Source organism: Phyllobates terribilis, unplaced genomic scaffold (assembly GCF_046119375.1).
Source record: "Phyllobates terribilis strain yellow unplaced genomic scaffold, ASM4611937v1 Scaffold_11__3_contigs__length_659146591, whole genome shotgun sequence".
Lineage (NCBI taxonomy): Eukaryota > Metazoa > Chordata > Amphibia > Anura > Dendrobatidae > Phyllobates > Phyllobates terribilis.
Genome location: NW_027362771.1, coordinates 601,682,058 through 601,701,452, shown reverse-complemented (window position 1 = coordinate 601,701,452; position 19,395 = coordinate 601,682,058). Strand labels below are relative to the sequence as shown.

Here is a 19,395-nt window from a genome sequence, read left to right as displayed (position 1 = left end):
ATCTGGGAGTTGTCTGAGCCCCTCACCTGGTGAGCACAGTACGACGTGGGCAGCCGTTACCTGCAGAAGTGGTCTGGATAATAAGAACTGTGAGTAAAGGCCCTGAACTGCATCACTGACTCCGTGTCGTTACTGCTGCTGCCCTGCTCCATCACCCCCATCCTCCGCATACACTGCCCTGAGGCTATACTCCTCCCGTGGGGAGTTATGCTACGCTCTGCTGCACCCACAACACCAGCCTTAGCGGTCTGCCCTGTAGCGGCGGTTCACTCTGACCGCAATCCACGGGTGGCGTAGTCGGACATTTAAACATCAAAACCACATAAATAGTTCCGCCACTGGTTTGACCGCCCTGAGCCACGGAACCGGATCGCCGCCACGAAGACTACAACCACCAGCATCCACCAAAAAGGGTCCGGCTCCGGGTGTCCCAAGGCCCAGGGGGTGCGTCAGAACATTTTCATCACCTTTCACAATCACCAATGGGACAAGGCAGGGATGTCCTCTGTCCCCTCTCTTATACATCCTAGTGACGGAGCACCTGCTCTCATCAATTCGCCATAACCCCAATATTAGGTGGATTGAGGTGGGAGGCACCGAGTACAAGTGCTCTCTATTTGCTGATGATGTCCTAGTATATATCACTCAATCACATATATCCATCCCTGCTGTTATGGCTGAAATAGATCACTTTGTTACATGGTCAAATTTTAAAATCAATGCAGCGAAGTCTGAGGCCCTCGATGTCTCCCTCCCTAAATCCATATAGGATTCCATCCAGTCCAACTTTCCCTTTGCCTGGCCCTCACAGGGTATCAAATACTTAGGAATTCCTATTCATAGAGACCTCTCCCATCTATGTTATCTTAATTTTGGGCCCTTTATTGAACAATTCCATACAGACCACGGTTGGCAAGTTAGAACTGTAAGATTCACTACGTGAACCACTGGTATTTTGTGGAAAAGCACATGTAAGATTCTGCAACAGTCTCTGCTGATACTCCTGCATGCGTGCATCCCTTTCTATGGCAGGAATAATTTCTGCAAATTTACTTTTGTACCGGGGATCTAACAGTGAGGCAACCCAGTAGTCAGGATTATTTCTAATTCTCACAATTCGAGGGTCATGTTGCAGGTAGTGCAGCAAGAAGGCACTCATGTGTGTTGCGCATCCAGGAGCACCAAGTCCCTGTTGTGTTGGTGGCGAGGTAACAATCATGCTTCCTTCCTCTGTCCTCTACCCCCAACCTCGCACAACAGAAATGTGATCAAGGTCTCCCTCATCTGATGAGTCTTCCATCAGTTCGTCCTCCACTTCTTCCTGGGCTCCTGCACCTTCCTCACTAGTTTGGCTGCTACCATGCGCCCTGGTAAAATCATCTCCCCCACCCTCACATGCCTGCCGCCTTGGTGCTGCCGACCGTCTGGACCTTGCAGATGTTAGCCCTTCCGCATACAACTCCTCCTCATCTACTTCCTCCACCTCCTCTTGTGCCACCACCTGACTCCGAATTCTGTTTAACATGTGCTCCAGCATGTAAATCACCGGAATAGTCATGCTGATAATGGCATCGTCAGCACTAAACATCTTCGTCGCCATTTCAAAACTGTGCAGAAGGGTGCATAGGTCCCTGATCTGAGACCACTCCTCCAGCGTGATTTGCCCCACCTCTGAATCTCGTTGGCCCAGGCTATACGTCAGAACGTATTGCACCAGGGCTTGTTGGTGCTGCCACAGTCGCTGCAACATGTGCAGAGTTGAATTCCACCGGGTAGGCACATCGCATTTTAGCCGGTGAAGTGGCAGGCCCAACGACTTCTGTAGAGATGTAAGTCGCTGAGCTGCGGGATGCGAACGGCGGAAGTGAGCACACAGCGACCGTGCCCTCTGCAGAAGGCCATCTAGTCTGGGATAGTGGGCTAAAAATTGCTGAACAACCAGGTTCAACACGTGAGCCATACAAGGCACGTGTGTGACATTGCCCCGGCGAAGGGCCGCACCCAGGTTTGCAGCATTGTCGCACACGGCCTTCCCTGGTTTCAGGTCCAGTGGAGACAACCATTCATGAAATTGGTTCTCCAGAGCTGACCACAACTCCTCAGCTGTGTGACTCACATTTCCCAGACATTTCAATGTAAAAACCGCCTGATGACGTTGAGCCCTACTGCCAGCATAGTAAGGAGGTGTGCAGGATCCCTTCTGCGCAGTTAGAAAGCTTGTGGCATGACCAGACAGCCTTTGGGTGCAGGTGGAAGACCGAGAGGAGGTTGAGGAGGCAGAAGCAGTGGAGGAAAAATGACATAAAGAGGATTGACGCACAACTCGTGGGGACGGCAAGACTTCGACAGCAGCCCCTTGTCCTGCTGTCACCATAGTTACCCAGTGCCCAGTCAGCGACATGTAACGCCCCTGTCCATGCCTACTCGTCCAAGTGTCTGTGGTGAAATGCACCCTGTCACACACAGAGTTTCTCAAAGAAGCGTTGATGTTGTGTGCGACATGCTGGTGGAGCGCAGGCACACCTTTCTTTGAGAAGTAGTGCCGACTGGGCATCTGGTACTGGGGCACTGCGACGGACATAAGGTCTCGAAAATCATCTGTGTCCACCAGGCGGAAAGGCAGCATTTCTGTAGCCAAGAGCTTGCAGATGGTGAAATTCAACCTCTTAGCTTTCTCATGGCTAGGAGGAAATGGTCTTTTACTTGTCCACATCTGAGGGACCGAGGGCTGGCTATTGTGCTTAGACGGTGTTGATAAGGGCGTCCCCGGCAAACTGCCGGTCTGTGAGGAAGATGCAGGCGGACATGTTAGGTTGCCTTGATCCAAATTTGGTGCTATCGATGTCGGACAGCGCTCAAGACCAGCTGGTGTTACCACCTCCAAAGAAAATGATGACCTGCCAATCACGCTGGCTGTTGCGGGTAAAGAGGTGGCAGGTCTGCGCCCCAAAACAGGTGTGACTGCTGTCCCCCCAGTCACAGAGGATGAAGAGGCCGCGGATGCACAAGATATGGCAGACGGTGGTTGGCCCGGCCGGCTAGACCGCATTGTAGCACACTGAGCTTCCCACTGCAACTTATGCTTCATGTCCATGTGCCGGTTCATGCATGAAGTACTCAAACTATGTATTTTTTGGCCTCTACTTAGCTTTTGCTGACAAATGTTACAGATAACACGAGTTGGGTCATCTTTATCGATCTGAAAAAATGCCCAGGCTATGCAAGGCTTAGCACCCATGCGACCTGAAGAGCCACCACGACTTGTGGTGAGAGGCAGAGTTGTGTTTGAGGATGCAGTTGTTGACGTGCTTCCAGTACTACGTCTCTGTCCAGGAAGGCGCAACCTGACCTCGTCGTCACTAGCATCTTCCTCCACCTCCTCTGCTGACCTCATCTCTTGGCTGACTGTGGGTTGACAGTAAGTGGGATCTCCGACCTCATCATCATCACCCTGTGCGTTATCACACCCGTCGTCCTCAGAGCCAACCTGTTCCTGCCCTGACAAAAAACTAAAGTTGTCGCTATAATCAGGTATTTGAGTCTTATCATCGTCTTCCTCATTGTCTCCACCAACAGGAGTTACACTTTGGGAATGAGGGTCTACATTATGGTCAGAACCTTCTGCGTCTGGTCCTGGATCCGACTCATAAAGATTCTGGGCATCAGTGCAGATCATTTCCTCGTCTGGATTCACAGAAGCGCTGGAGTCGACCTCTGATTCCCAGGCTATAGTATGAGTAAACAGCTCTGCAGACTCAACCATCTGTTATACCTCATACTCAGACGGCAGCTGGAGATTTGGGAGCTGTGAGGAAGCAAGTGCGATTTGGGTGACACCTTTGAGGACTGGAGTATTTGTGATGTTGAAGTTGATGTGGAGGAGAGCCCACTTAAAGGAGCACTTGATATCCGTTGAAGCACCTGCTGTTTTTGTGCCTCATCTGGAATTTGTAGCGATTGGCGTGGCCGTAAGAAAGGGATCTTATCACATTGTCCGCTAAAAGAAGTAGACATTTTAGTTTGGCTGGAAGATGGTCTTTCTTCTGCACCTACCCCACGGACACAACCTTTTTTCCCCTTCCCAACACGCCTATTCCCCTTTCCACCAGCAGCAGGCCTTTTTCCACTCATTTTGGTGGTTAACTAATTCACAACCCTGGAGTTGTTTGCACAAAAAAACAATGGATGGTAACCGAGCAGAGCTGAGTGGCCAAACTGTGGTATTAGGCCAAAACTATTGGCTGGGTTAGATGCAGAAAAAAATTATTTTTAATTTGCAACCTGATGGAGGTCAGTATAGATGGACTAATAGACCAAGTCCCACACACCGCTAGAAGCCCAAATATTTTTTCAGAGCTAGATGCAGAAAATTTTTTTATTCAATTTGCAACCTGATGGAGGTCAGTATAGATGGACTAATAGACCAAGTCCCACACACTGCTAGAAGCCCAAATATTTTTTCAGAGCTAGATGCATAAAAAAATTATTTTTAATTTGCAACCTGATGGAGGTCAGTATAGATGGACTAATAGAACAAGTCCCACACGCTGCTAGAAGCCCAAATATTTTTTCAGAGATAAATGAAGAAAAAAATTATTTTTAATTTGCAACCTGATGGAGGTCAGTATAGATGGACTAATAGACCAAGTCCCACACACCGCTAGAAGCCCAAATATTTTTTCAGAGCTAGATGCAGAAAATTTTTTTATTCAATTTGCAACCTGATGGAGGTCAGTATAGATGGACTAATAGACCAAGTCCCACACACTGCTAGAAGCCCAAATATTTTTTCAGAGCTAGATGCATAAAAAAATTATTTTTAATTTGCAACCTGATGGAGGTCAGTATAGATGGACTAATAGAACAAGTCCCACACGCTGCTAGAAGCCCAAATATTTTTTCAGAGATAAATGAAGAAAAAAATTATTTTTAATTTGCAACCTGATGGAGGTCAGTATAGATGGACTAATAGACCAAGTCCCACACAGCGCTAGAAGCCCAAATATTTTTTCAGAGCTAGATGCAGAAAATTTTTTTATTCAATTTGCAACCTGATGGAGGTCAGTATAGATGGACTAATAGACCAAGTCCCACACACTGCTAGAAGCCCAAATATTTTTTCAGAGCTAGATGCATAAAAAAATTATTTTTAATTTGCAACCTGATGGAGGTCAGTATAGATGGACTAATAGAACAAGTCCCACACGCTGCTAGAAGCCCAAATATTTTTTCAGAGATAAATGAAGAAAAAAATTATTTTTAATTTGCAACCTGATGGAGGTCAGTATAGATGGACTAATAGACCAAGTCCCACACACCGCTAGAAGCCCAAATATTTTTTCAGAGCTAGATGCAGAAAATTTTTTTATTCAATTTGCAACCTGATGGAGGTCAGTATAGATGGACTAATAGACCAAGTCCCACACACTGCTAGAAGCCCAAATATTTTTTCAGAGCTAGATGCATAAAAAAATTATTTTTAATTTGCAACCTGATGGAGGTCAGTATAGATGGACTAATAGAACAAGTCCCACACGCTGCTAGAAGCCCAAATATTTTTTCAGAGATAAATGAAGAAAAAAATTATTTTTAATTTGCAACCTGATGGAGGTCAGTATAGATGGACTAATAGACCAAGTCCCACACACCGCTAGAAGCCCAAATATTTTTTCAGAGCTAGATGCAGAAAATTTTTTTATTCAATTTGCAACCTGATGGAGGTCAGTATAGATGGACTAATAGACCAAGTCCCACACACTGCTAGAAGCCCAAATATTTTTTCAGAGCTAGATGCAGAAAAAAATTATTTTTAATTTGCAACCTGATGGAGGTCAGTATAGATGGACTAATAGACCAAGTCCCACACACTGCTAGAAGCCCAAATATTTTTTCAGAGCTAGATGCATAAAAAAATTATTTTTAATTTGCAACCTGATGGAGGTCAGTATAGATGGACTAATAGAACAAGTCCCACACGCTGCTAGAAGCCCAAATATTTTTTCAGAGATAAATGAAGAAAAAAATTATTTTTAATTTGCAACCTGATGGAGGTCAGTATAGATGGACTAATAGACCAAGTCCCACACACTGCTAGAAGCCCAAATATTTTTTCAGAGCTAGATGCAGAAAAAAATTATTTTTAATTTGCAACCTGATGGAGGTCAGTACAGATGGACTAATAGACCAAGTCCCACACACTGCTAGAAGCCCAAATATTTTCTCAGAGCTAGATGCAGAAAAAAATTATATTCAGTTTGCAACCTGATGGAGGTCAGTATAGATGGACTAATAGAATGATGCTATGCCCAAAAGATTTTACTTCACTAGGTGCAGTAAAAAAATTGGTATTCTATACACAGGTGGTATATCTTGCAACACAGATAGGCTACTCCACTGACTAACACACTCTGCAATAGGCCAAAAAGGATTAGCTTTGCTAGATTCAGCCAAATGCTGTGAAAAAAACTTGCACAGCACTGGCACAGACCTGCCTGGCAAAAACTGATAGGAACTGATGTAACCTAGTCCTGAAAAGGACTCCAATTACAATTAGTCTTTACTCCCACAATCTATCTATTTAAGAGCACAGACCTGCCTGATAAAAGTCGTAGGAAATGCTGTAACCTAGTCCTTAAAAGGACTGCAATCACAACTATTCCCTACTCCCAAGCTATCTGTATATTTGTGCGAAAATTGGCTTGAAATTAACAAGGTATAGCACACACAGCAACAGCGGTGCCGTCTAACACGCAGCTGCAGCAGTGAGAAAATGGTGGCGACGGGGAAAATGGCTTGGTCTTATAGGGCAAGGACATGTGACATACACTGCCAATCACACATGCCCTTGCTTGTGTGAAAAAAAGCACTTCGCTCCGTGTGTGCGCTGCTGATAGGCTGACAGATTGCACCTCCCCACTGCAAATGCGGGAAAGAGAAAAAAAAATGGAGATCTTCATTGTTCCTGCAGAGATCCATCCCCTGCCCCTCCCCCCGCCCCGCTGTACACTCAAACTGCGTATTAACATTAATTTTCATCATTACTGAGAAAAAATCCAGTTATGATTTTGGTGCACGAACAGTTATCGAACATAACCTCGAACAGCCGAATTTTTCTCAAATTGTTCGTGTTCGCCGACCGGCTCGAACACCGCCCAAAACAGCTCGAATTTGAGATTGGCGAACAGTTCGAGTAGAACAACGCTCATCTCTACTAGAAACCCAAATATTTTTTCAGAGGTACTGTAGATGCAGATAAAAATTATTTTTAATTTGCAACCTGATGGAGGTCAGTATAGATGGACTAATAGAGAAAGTCCCACACACTGCTAGATGGCCAAATATTTTTTCAGAGCTAGATGCAGACAAAAATTATTTTTAATTTGCAACCTGATGGAGGTCAGTATAGATGGACTAATAGAGAAAGTCCCACACACTGCTAGAAGGCCAAATATTTTTTCAGAGCTAGATGCAGATAAAAATTATATTCAATTTGCAACCTGATGGAGATCAGTATAGATGGACTAATAGAACAAGTCCCACACACAGCTAGAAGCCCAAATATTTTTTCAGAGGCACTGTAGATGCAGATAAAAATTATTTTTAATTTGCAACCTGATGGAGGTCAGTATAGATGGACTAATACAACAAGTCCCACACACTGCTAGAAGCCCAATATTTTTTCCGAGGTAGATGCAGAAAAAAATATATTCAGTTTGCAACCTGATTGAGGTCAGTATAGATGGACTAATACAACAAGTCCCACACACAGCTAGAAGCCCAATATTTTTTCAGAGGTAGATGCAGAAAAAAAAAAAATATATTCAGTTTGCAACCTGATGGAGGTCAGTATAGATGGACTAATAGAACAAGTCCCACACACAGCTAGAAGCCCAAATAATTTTTCAGAGGTAGATGCAGATAAAAATTATTTTTAATTTGCAACCTGATGGAGGTCAGTATAGATGGACTAATAGAGAAAGTCCCACACACTGCTAGAAGGCCAAATATTTTTTCAGAGCTAGATGCAGATAAAAATTATTTTTAATTTGCAACCTGATGGAGGTCAGTATAGATGGACTAATAGAGAAAGTCCCACACACTGCTAGAAGGCCAAATATTTTTTCAGAGCTAGATGCAGATAAAAATTATATTCAATTTGCAACCTGATGGAGGTCAGTATAGATGGACTAATAGAGAAAGTCCCACACACTGCTAGAAGGCCACATATTTTTTCAGAGGTAGATGCAGAAAAAAATATATTCAGTTTGCAACCTGATGGAGGTCTGTATAGATGGATTAATAGAACAAGTCCCACACACAGCTAGAAGCCCAATATTTTTTCAGAGGTAGATGCAGAAAAAAATATATTTAGTTTGCAACCTGATGGAGGTCAGTATAGATGGACTAATACAACAAGTCCCACACACAGCTAGAAGCCCAATATTTTTTCAGAGGTAGATGCAGAAAAAAATATATTCAGTTTGCAACCTGATGGAGGTCAGTATAGATGGACTAATACAACAAGTCCCACACACAGCTAGAAGCCCAATATTTTTCCAGAGCTAGATGCAGAAAAAAATTATATTCAATTTGCAACCTGGTGGAGGTCAGTATAGATGGACTAATAGAATGATGCTATGCCCAAAAGATTTTACTTCACTAGGTGCAGTAAAAAAATTGGTATTCTATACACAGGTGGTATATCTTGCAACACAGATAGGCTACTCCACTGACTAACACACTCTGCAATAGGCCAAAAAGGATTAGCTTTGCTAGATGCAGCCAAATGCTGTGAAAAAAATTTGCACAGCACTGGCACAGACCTGCCTGGCAAAAACTGATAGGAACTGATGTAACCTAGTCCTGAAAAGGACTCCAATTACAATTAGTCTTTACTCCCACAATCTATCTATTTAAGAGCACAGACCTGCCTGATAAAAGTCGTAGGAAATGCTGTAACCTAGTCCTTAAAAGGACTGCAATCACAACTATTCCCTACTCCCAAGCTATCTGTAGATTTGTGCGAAAATTGGCTTGAAATTAACAAGGTATAGCGCACACAGCAACAGCGGTGCCGTCTAACACGCAGCTGCAGCAGTGAGAAAATGGTGGCGACAGGGAAAATGGCTTGGTCTTATAGGGCAAGGACATGTGACATACACTGCCAATGACACATGCCCTTGCTTGTGTGAAAAAAAGCACTTCGCTCCGTGTGTGCGCTGCTGAAAGGCTGACAGATTGCACCTCCCCACTGTAAATGCGGGAAAGAGAAAAAAAAATGGAGATCTTCATTGTTCCTGCAGAGATCCATCCCCTGCCCCTCCCCCCACCTCGCTGTACACTCAAACTGCGTATTAACATTAATTTTCATCATTACTGAGAAAAAATCCAGTTATGATTTTGGTGAACGAACAGTTATCGAACATAACCTCGAACAGCCGAATTTTCTCAAATTGTTCGTGTTCGCCGAACGGCTCGAAGACCGCCCAAAACAGCTCGAATTTTGAGATTGGCGAACAGTTCGAGTAGAGCAACGCTCATCTCTACTGGGTACGTGGAGCATTAAATGGCAAATGAGGTTTAACGAGGAGAAATGTAAGGTCATACATATGGGAAGGAAAAATGGAAGTCACCAGTACTCACTGAATGGGAAATCATTGGGGAATTCAGAGATGGAGAAGGACTTGGGCATCTGTACAAAGCTCTGGTCAGACCACACTTGGAATACTGTGCTCAGTTATGGGCCCCAATATATAGAAAGGATATAAATGAGCTTGAAAAGGTACAAAGGAGGGCAACAAAATTAATAAGGGGAATGGAGGGACTGCAATTCCCAGAGAGATTGGCAAAACTAAGACTATTCAGCCTGGAAAAGAGAAGGTTGAGGGGGGACATAATAAATGTGTACAAATAAGTTAGGGGACAGTATAGAGACCTTGCCCGGGATTTGTTCAAAAGGAGGGATATTACGGTAACAAGAGGAAATTCACTAAGACTGGAAGAGAAAAGGTTCCAGCACCAGCATAGGAAGGGGTTCTTTACGGTAAAAGCAGTGAGAATATGGAATTCACTGAGTGAGGAGACGGTAATGTCAGATTCACTACACCAGTTCAAGCGGGGACTGGATGCATTTCTAGATACCAAGCAGATTTCAGCATATACTTAAAAATAGAATAAAATAGTAGGTTGATACAGGGATTTATTCTGACTGCTGGTTTCAGAGTCGGGAGGGAATTTTTCCTCAGGTGAAGATTGGCTAAATCATTTGAGGTTTTTGCCCTCCTCTGGATCAACTTTAGCAATTACAGAACTTACAAGTCGAACTTGATGGACGCAAGTCTTTATTTGGCTTTACAAACTATGTTACTATGTTACTATGTTACTATGTTGTATGATCTCGTGGCACAACGGTAGCGCGTCTGACTCCAGATCAGAGGGTTGCATGTTCAAATCACGTTGCGGTCAAAAAACTTTTCCATAACTTAACCCATGTCTGGATTAAAACTAAAGTTGTGTTGCTATCTGTCAGCACAGTGTCTAAAAAAGTGTCTTTTAGTTGAATGTTATAAATTAATATCTTATAAACAATTATTTGATGAGAAAAATCATAGGGAAGCGAAATCAAAACATTGAATATTTAAGGCACGTTGGGATCTCTTTTCACTTTGATCATAGCATTGTCATCTTTGAATCCATAAGAAAAAAGGGTTCTTTACTAGACTCTGAATTTTAAACTGGAAAACCCTGCATTCCCAGTATCAAGATGTTCATTCGTTCTTGTTTATGTCTTTTTCAGTCTGTAAGTAAAAGTAGCATAACTTTTTCATAACTTAACCCATGTCTGGATTAAAATTGAAGCTGTGTTGCTATCTGTCAGCATAATGTCTGAAAAAGTGTCTTTTAGTTGAATGTTATAGATTAATATCTTATAAACAATTATTTCATGAGAAAAATAATCAGGAAGCAAAATCAAAACATTGAATATTTAAGGCACGTTGGGATCTCCTTTCACTTTGATCATAGCATTGTCATCTTTGAATCCATAAGAAAAAAGGGTTCTTTACTAGACTCTAAATTTTAAACTGGAAAACCCTGCATTCCCAGTATCAAGATGTTCATTCGTCCTTGTTTATGTCTTTTTCAGTCTGTAAGAAAAAGTAGCAAATTTCGAGAAGGTGTGCCACGATTTCTTCATGCAATTTTTAAGTGAGTTATATTATGGGCGGAAAGTTTCTTTTAATATGACATCGGTAGCGACTCTGACTCCAGATCAGAAGGTTGCATGTTCAAATCACGCCAGGGTCAAGCAACTTTTCATTACTTAACCCATGTCTAGATTTAAATTGAAACTGTGTTGCTATCTGTCAGCGAAGTTTCTAAAAAAGTGTGTTTTAGTTGAATGTTATAGATTAATATCTTACAAAAAATTCTTTGATGAGAAAAATCATCGGGGAACAAAAGCAAAACATTGAATATTTTAGGCACGTCGGGATCTCCTTTCACTTTGATCATAGCATTGTCATCTTTGAATCCATAAGAAAAAATGGTTCTTTACTAGACTCTAAATTTTAAACTGGAAAACCCTGCATTCCCAATATCAAGATGTTCATTCGTCCTTGTTTATGTCTTTTTCAGTCTGTGAGCAAAAGTAGCAAATTTCGAGGTTTGCGCGATTTCTTCATACACTTTTCATGTGAAGTATGGGTGGAAAGTTTATTTTCGTATAATCTTGTGGTGCAACGGTAGCATGTCTGACTCAATATCAGAAGGTTGCATGTTCAAATCACATAAGGGTCAAACAACTTTTTCATAACTTAACCCATGTCTGGATTAAACTTGGAACTATGTTGCTATCTGTCAGCGCAGTGTCTAAAAAAGTGTATTTTACTTGAATGCTATAGATTAATATCTTATAAACAATTCTTTGATGAGAAAAATCATCGTGAAACGAAATCAAAACATTGAATATTTAATGCATTTCGGGATCTCTTTTCACTTTGATCATAGCATTGTCATCTTTGAAACCATAAGAAGCAAGGGTTCATGAATAGATTCTAAAATTTAAACTGGAAATCCCTGCATTCCCAATATCAAGATGTTCATTCGTCCTTGTTTATGTCTTTTTCAGTCTGTAAGTAAAAGTAGCAAATTTCGAGAAGGTGTGCCACGATTTCTTCATGCAATTTTTAAGTGACTAATATTATGGGCGGAAATTTTTTTTGCATATGACCTTGTGGCGCAACGGTAGCACATCTGACTCCAGATCAGAAGGTTGCGTGTACAAATCACGTCAGGGTCAAAGAACTTTTTCATAACTTAACCCATGTCTGGATTAAAATTGAAGCTGTGTTGCTATCTGTCAGCACAGTGTCTGAAAAAGTGTGTTTTAGTTGAATGTTATAAATTAATATCTTATAAACAATTATTTGATGAGAAAAATCATAGGGAAGCGAAATCAAAACATTGAATATTTAAGGCACGTTGGGATCTCTTTTCACTTTGATCATAGCATTGTCATCTTTGAATCCATAAGAAAAAAGGGTTCTTTACTAGACTCTGAATTTTAAACTGGAAAACCCTGCATTCCCAATATCAAGATGTTCATTCATCCGTGTTTATGTCTTTTTCAGTCTGTGAGTAAAAGTAGCAAATTTCGAGAAGGTGTGCCACGATTTCTTCATGCACTTATCACGTGAGTTATATTATGGGCGAAAAGTTACTTTTCATATGACCTCGAGGTGCAACTGTAGTGCGTCTAACTCCATATCAGAAGCTGTCGGGATCTCAAAACTTTTTCATAACTTAACCCATGTCTGGATTAAAATTGAAGCTGTGTTGTTATCTGTCATCACAGTGTCTAAAAAAGTGTCTTTTAGTTGAATGTTATAGATTAATATCTTACAAACAATTCTTTGATGAGAATAATCATTGGGAAACGACATTAAAACATTGAATATTCAAGGCACAACGGGATCTCCATTCACTTTGATCATAGCATTGTCATCTTTGAATCCATTAGAAAAAAAGTGTTCTTTACTAGATTCTAAATTTAAAACAGGAAAACCCTGCATTCCCAATATCAAGATGTTCATTCATCCTTGTTTATGTCATTTTCAGTCTGTGAGTAAAAGTAGCAAATTTCGAGATTTGAGCGATTTCTTCATACAGTTTTCATGTGAATTATGGGCGGAAAGTTTTTTTTTATATGATCTTGTGGCGCAACGGTAGCACGTCTGACCCCGTATCAGAAGATTGCGTGTTCAAATCACGTCGTGGTCAGAAAACGTTTTCATAACTTAACCCATGTCTGGATTAAAATTGAAACTGTGTTGCTATCCGTCAGCGCAGTGTCTAAAAAAGTGTCTTTTAGTTGATTGTTATAGATTAATACCTTATAAACAATTCTTTGATGAGAAAAATCATCGTGAAACAAAATCAAAACATTGAATTCTTAAGGCACTTCAGGATCTCTTTTCACTTTGATCATAGCATTGTCATCTTTGAAACCATAAGAAAAAAGGGTTCATTACTAGATTCTAAATTTTAAACTAGAAATCCCTGCACTCCCAATATCAAGATGTTCATTCGTCCTTGTTTATGTCTTTTTCAGTCTGTAAGTAAAAGTAGCAAATTTCGAGGTGTGCCACGATTTCTTCATGCACTTTTTAAGCGAGTTATATTATGGGCGGAAAGTTACATTTCATATGACCTTGTGGTGAAACGGTAGCACATCTGACTACAGATCAGAAGGTTGCGTGTTCAAATCATGTTGGGGTCAAAAAACTTTTTCATAACTTAACCCATGTCTGGATTAACATTGAAGCTGTGTTGCTATCTGTCAGCACAGTGTCTGAAAAAGTGTCTTTTAGTTGAATGTTATAGATTAATATCTTATAAACAATTATTTCATGAGAAAAATAATCAGGAAGCGAAATCAAAACATTGAATATTTAAGGCATGTTGGGATCTCCTTTCACTTTTGTCATAGCATTGTCATCTTTGAATCCATAAGAAAAAAGGGTTCTTTACTAGGCTCTAAATTTTAAACTGGAAAACCCTGCATTCCCAATACCAAGATGTTCATTCGTCCTTGTTTATGTCTTTTTCAGTCTGTAAGTAAAAGTAGCAAATTTCGAGAAGGTGTGCCATGATTTCTTCATGCACATTTTAAGTGAGTTATATTATGGGTGGAAAGTTACTTTTTGTATGATCTTGTGGCGCAAGGGTAGCGCGTCTGATTCCTGATCAGAAGGTTGTGTGTTCTAATCACTTCGGGGTCAAAAAGCATTTTCATTACTTAACCCATGTCTGAATTAAAATTGAAACTGTATTGCTATCTCTCGGCGCATTGTCTACAAAAGAGTTTTTTAGTTGAATGTTATAGATTAATATCTTATAATCAATTCTTTTATGAGAAAAATCATCGTGAAACAAAATCAAAACATTGAATATTTAATGCTCTTCGGGATCTCTTTTCACTTTGATCATAGCATTGTCATCTTTGAAACCATAAGAAAAAAGGCTTCATTACTAGATTCTTAATTTTAAACTGGAAATCCCTGCATTCCCAATATCAAGATGTTCATTCGTCCTTGTTTATGTCTTTTTCAGTCTGTAAGTAAAAGTAGCAAATTTCGAGAAGGTGTGCAACGATCTCTTCATGCACTTTTTCAGTGAGTTATATTATGGGCGGAAAGTTTCTTTTCATATGACTTTGTGGTGCTACGGTAGCACGTCTGACTCCAGATTATAAGGTTGCGTGTTCAAATCACGTCGGGGTCAAAAAACTTTTTCATAACTTAACCCATGTCTGGATTAAAATTGAAACTGTGTTGCTATCTGTCAGCACAGTGTCTGAAAAAGTGTTCTTTATTTGAATGTTATAGATTAATATCTTATAAACAATTATTTGATGAGAAAAATCATAAGGAAGCGAAATCAAAACATTGAATATTTAAGGCACGTTGGGATCTCTTTTCACTTTGATCATAGCATTGTCATCTTTGAATCCATAAGAAAAAAGGGTTCTTTACTAGACTCTGAATTTTAAACTGGAAAACCCTGCATTCCCAATATCAAGATGTTCATTCATCCTTGTTTATGTCTCTTTCAGTCTGTGAGTAAAAGTAGAAAATTTCGAGAAAGTGTGCCACGATTTCTTCATGCACTTTTCACGTGAGTTATATTATGGGCAGAAAGCTTCTTCTTGTATGACCTCGTGGCGCAACGGTAGCGCGTCTTGCTCCAGATCAGAAGGTTGCGTATTCAAATCACGTCGGGGTCAAATCACTTTTTCATAACTTAACCCATGTCTGGATTAAAATTGAAGCTTTGTTTCTACCTGTCAGCACAATGTCTGAAAAAGTGTCTTTTAGTTGAATGTTATAGATTAATATCTCATAAACAATTATTTGATGAGAAAAATAAACAGGAAGCAAAATCAAAACATTGAATATTTAAGGCACCTTGCGATCTCCTTTCACTTTGATCTTAGCATTGTCATCTTTGAATCCATAAGAAAAAAGGGTTCTTTACTAGACTCTGAATTTTAAACTGGAAAACCCTCCATTCCCAATACCAAGATATTCATTCGTCCTTGTTTATGTCTTTTTCAGTCTGTAAGTAAAAGTAGCAAATTTCGAGAAGGTGTGCCACGATTTCTTCATGCACTTTTTAAGTAAGTTATATTTTGGGCGGAAATTTACTTTTCACATGATCTCGTGGCGCAATGTTAGGGCGTCTGACTTCAGGTCAGAAAGTTGCGTGTTCAAATCATATCGGGATCAAACAACTTTTTCATAACTTAACCCATGTCTGGATTAAAATTGAAGCTTTGTTGCTATCTGTCAGCACAGTGTCTAAAAAAGTGTCTTTTAGTTGAATGTTATAGATTAATATCTTACAAACAATTCTTTGATGAGAAAAATCATCGGGGAACAAAAGCAAAACATTGAATATTTTAGGCACGTTGGGATCTATTTTCACTTTGATCATAGCATTGTCATCTTTGAATCCATAAGAAAAAAGGGTACTTTACTAGACTCTGAATTTTAAACTGGAAAATCCTGCATTCCCAATATCAAGATGTTCATTCATCCGTGTTTATGTCTTTTTCAGTCTGTGAGTAAAAGTAGCAAATTTCGAGAGGGTGTGCCACGATTTCTTCATGCACTTTTTACGTGAGTTATATTATGGGCGGAAAGTTTCTTTTCATCTTGTGGTGCAACGGTAGCGCGTCTGACTCCATATCGGAAGATTGTGTGTTCAAATCAAGTCAGGATAAGAAAACTTTTTCATAACTTAACCCATGTCTGGATTAAAATTTAAACTGTGTTGCTATCTTTCAGCACAGTGTCTGAAAAAGTGTCTTTTAGTTGAATGTTATAGATTAATATCTTATAAACAATTATTTGATGAGAAAAACAATCAGGAAGCAAAATCAAAACATTGAATATTTAGGGCAGTTGGTATCTCCTTTCACATTGATCATAGCATTGTCATCTTTGAATCCATAAGAAAAAACGGTTGTTTACTAGACTCTAAATTTTAAACTGGAAAACCCTGCATTCCCAATACCAAGATGTTCATTCGTCCCTGTTTATGTCTTTTTCAGTCTGTAATTAAAAGTAGCAAATTTCGAGAAGGTGTGCCACTATTTCTTCATGCACTTTTTAAGTGAGTTATATTATGGGCGGAAAGTAACTTTTAATATGACCTCATGGCGCAACAGTAGCGATTCTGACTCCAGGTCAGAAGGTTGTGTGTTCAAATCACGTCGGGATCAAAAAACTTTTTCATAACTTAACCCATGTCTCGATTAAAATTGAAGCTGTGTTGCTATCTGTCAGCACAATGACTCTAAATTTTAAACTGGAAAACCCTGCATTCCCAATACCAAGATGTTCATTCGTCCTTGTTTATGTCTTTTTCAGTCTGTAAGTAAAAGTAGCAAATTTCGAGAAAGTGTGGCAAGATTTCTTCATGCACTTTTTAAGTGAGTTATATCATGGGTGGAAAGTTACTTTTTGTATGATCTCGTGGCGCAACGGTAGCGCGTCTGACTCCAGATCAGAAGGTTGCGTGTTCAAATCACGTCGGGGTCAAAAATCTTTTTCATAACTTAACCCATGTCTGGATTAAAACTAAAGCTGTGTTGCTATCTGTCAGCACAGTGTATAAAAAAGTGTCTTTTAGTTGAATGTTATAGATTAATATCTTACAAACAATTCTTTGATGAGAAAAATCATCGGGGAACAAAATCAAAACATTGAATATTTAAGGCACATCAGGATCTTCTTTAACTTTGATCATAGCATTGTCATCTTTGAATCCATAAGAAAAAACGGATCTTTACTAGATTCTAAATTTTAAACAGGAAAACCCTGCATTCCCAATATCAAGATGTTCATTCATCCTTGTTTATGTCATTTTCAGTCTGTGAGCAAAAGTAGCAAATTTGGAGAAGGTTTGCGCGATTTCTTCATACACTTTTCATGTGAATTATGGGCGGAAAGTTTCTTATTGTATGATCTTGTGGTGCAACTTTAGCGCGTCTGACTCCAGATCAGGATGTTGCGTGTTCAAATCACGCCAGGGTCAAGCAACTTTTTCATTACTTAACCCATGTCTGTTTTTAAAATTGAAACTGTGTTGCTATCTGTCAGCGCAGTGTCTAAAAAAGTGTCTTTTAGTTGATTGTTATAGATTAATATCTTATAAACAATTCTTTGATGAGAAAAATCATTCGGAAACGAAATCAAAACATTGAATATTTAATGCACTTCGGGATCTCTTTTCACTTTGATCATAGCATTGTCATCTTTGAAACCATAAGAAAAAAGTGTTCATTACTAGATTCTAAATTTTAAACTGGTAATCCCTGCATTCCCAATATCAAGATGTTCATTCGTCCTTGTTTATGTCTTTTTCAGTCTGTAAGTAAAAGTAGCAAATTTCGAGAAGGTGTGCCATGATTTCTTCATGCACTTTTTAAGTGAGTTATATTATGGGCGGAAAACTTGTTTTCACATGACCTTGTGGAGCAACGGTAGCGTGTCTGACTCCAGATCGGAAGGTTGCGTGTAGAGATGAGCAGTGTTTGACTAGAACTGTTCGCCAATCTCAAATTCAAGCTGTTTTGGGTGGTGTTCGAGTTGTTCGACAAACCCGAACGATTTGCAAAAAATTCGGCTGTTCGAGCTTATGTTCGATAACTGTTCTGCACCAAAAGCTTGTACTGCATGTCTGGCGCTATTTAGAGCACCAATCATGCAGGGATTGTCTGCCACTCACTGTAATGCCACAGCCATGGTGGTTGTGGCATTACAGTGATTGCCCAAATCGATGGGAACAGTGCCAACAGTGAAACATGAAAAGCCGGCAATTCAGCAGCGGCATATACTGGTACCCGACAATTTAGAACCGAAAGAATAGAGCTTCACACATAGATTAGATAGATAGAAACATGTCAGCCACATATATATGAAGTACAGTGACAGTGTTGCTTACTGTGCTTGTCATTTAGTGTAAAGGATTTATCAAAAAAAATAATAGTGTTTTCATGCACCGTCTCTTTAAAAAAGCCGGCCGGCAATTCACCAGCGGTACCCGACAATTTGGAATAGAAAGAATAGAGAATCACACATAGATTAGATAGATAGAAACATGTCAGTCACATATATATGAAGTACAGTGACAGTGTTGCTTACTGTACTTGTCATTTAGTGTAAAGGATTTATTAAAAACAATAATAGTGTTTTCATGCACTGTCTCTTTAGAAAAGCCGACCGGCAATTCAGCATCTGTACCCCACAATTTAGAATAGAAGGAATAGAGCATCACACATAGATTAGATAGATAGAAACATGTCAGTCACATATATAAGAAGTACAGTGATAGTGTTGATTACTGTACTTGTCATTTAGTGTTAAAATAAAGGATTTCTTTAAAAAAAAATTGGCGTGGGGTTCCCCGTAATTTTAGTCTCTAGCGGAGGTTAAGCAGACGGCTGGGGCAGATGTTTGAAGCCTGGGAAGGGGGTAATACCCATCGAGCTTCCCAGGCTACTAATATCAGCCCCCAGCGGAATACCTAGCCTTTACTAGCTATTAAAATGGGGGACCCCCCCCCAAAAAAAATGACGTGGGGTCCCCCCTATTTTAATAGCTAGCAAAGGCTAGGCAGACAGCTGGGGGCTGATATTAATAGCCCAGGAAGGGTGCCATGAATATTGGCCCCCTCCCAGGCTAGAAACACCAGCCGTCAGCCGCCCCAGAAATGGCGCATCCATAGTATTCGCCAATTCTGGCACTTAGCCTCGCTCTTCCCACTGCCCTGTAGCGGTGGCAGTGGGGTAATAGGGCTGGGGTTGATGTCAGCTTATAATGCCACCTGACA

General features: G+C 40.2%; 1 non-coding gene across 1 annotated transcript; it reads left to right on the top strand.

The window, feature by feature from the left end:
- Positions 1 to 17,030: 17,030 nt before the first annotated feature.
- Positions 17,031 to 17,102, top strand: TRNAW-CCA (transfer RNA tryptophan (anticodon CCA)). Its single transcript has one exon. It is a non-coding gene; the product is annotated as a tRNA-Trp (tRNA).
- The last annotated feature ends 2,293 nt before the right edge of the window (positions 17,103 to 19,395 follow it).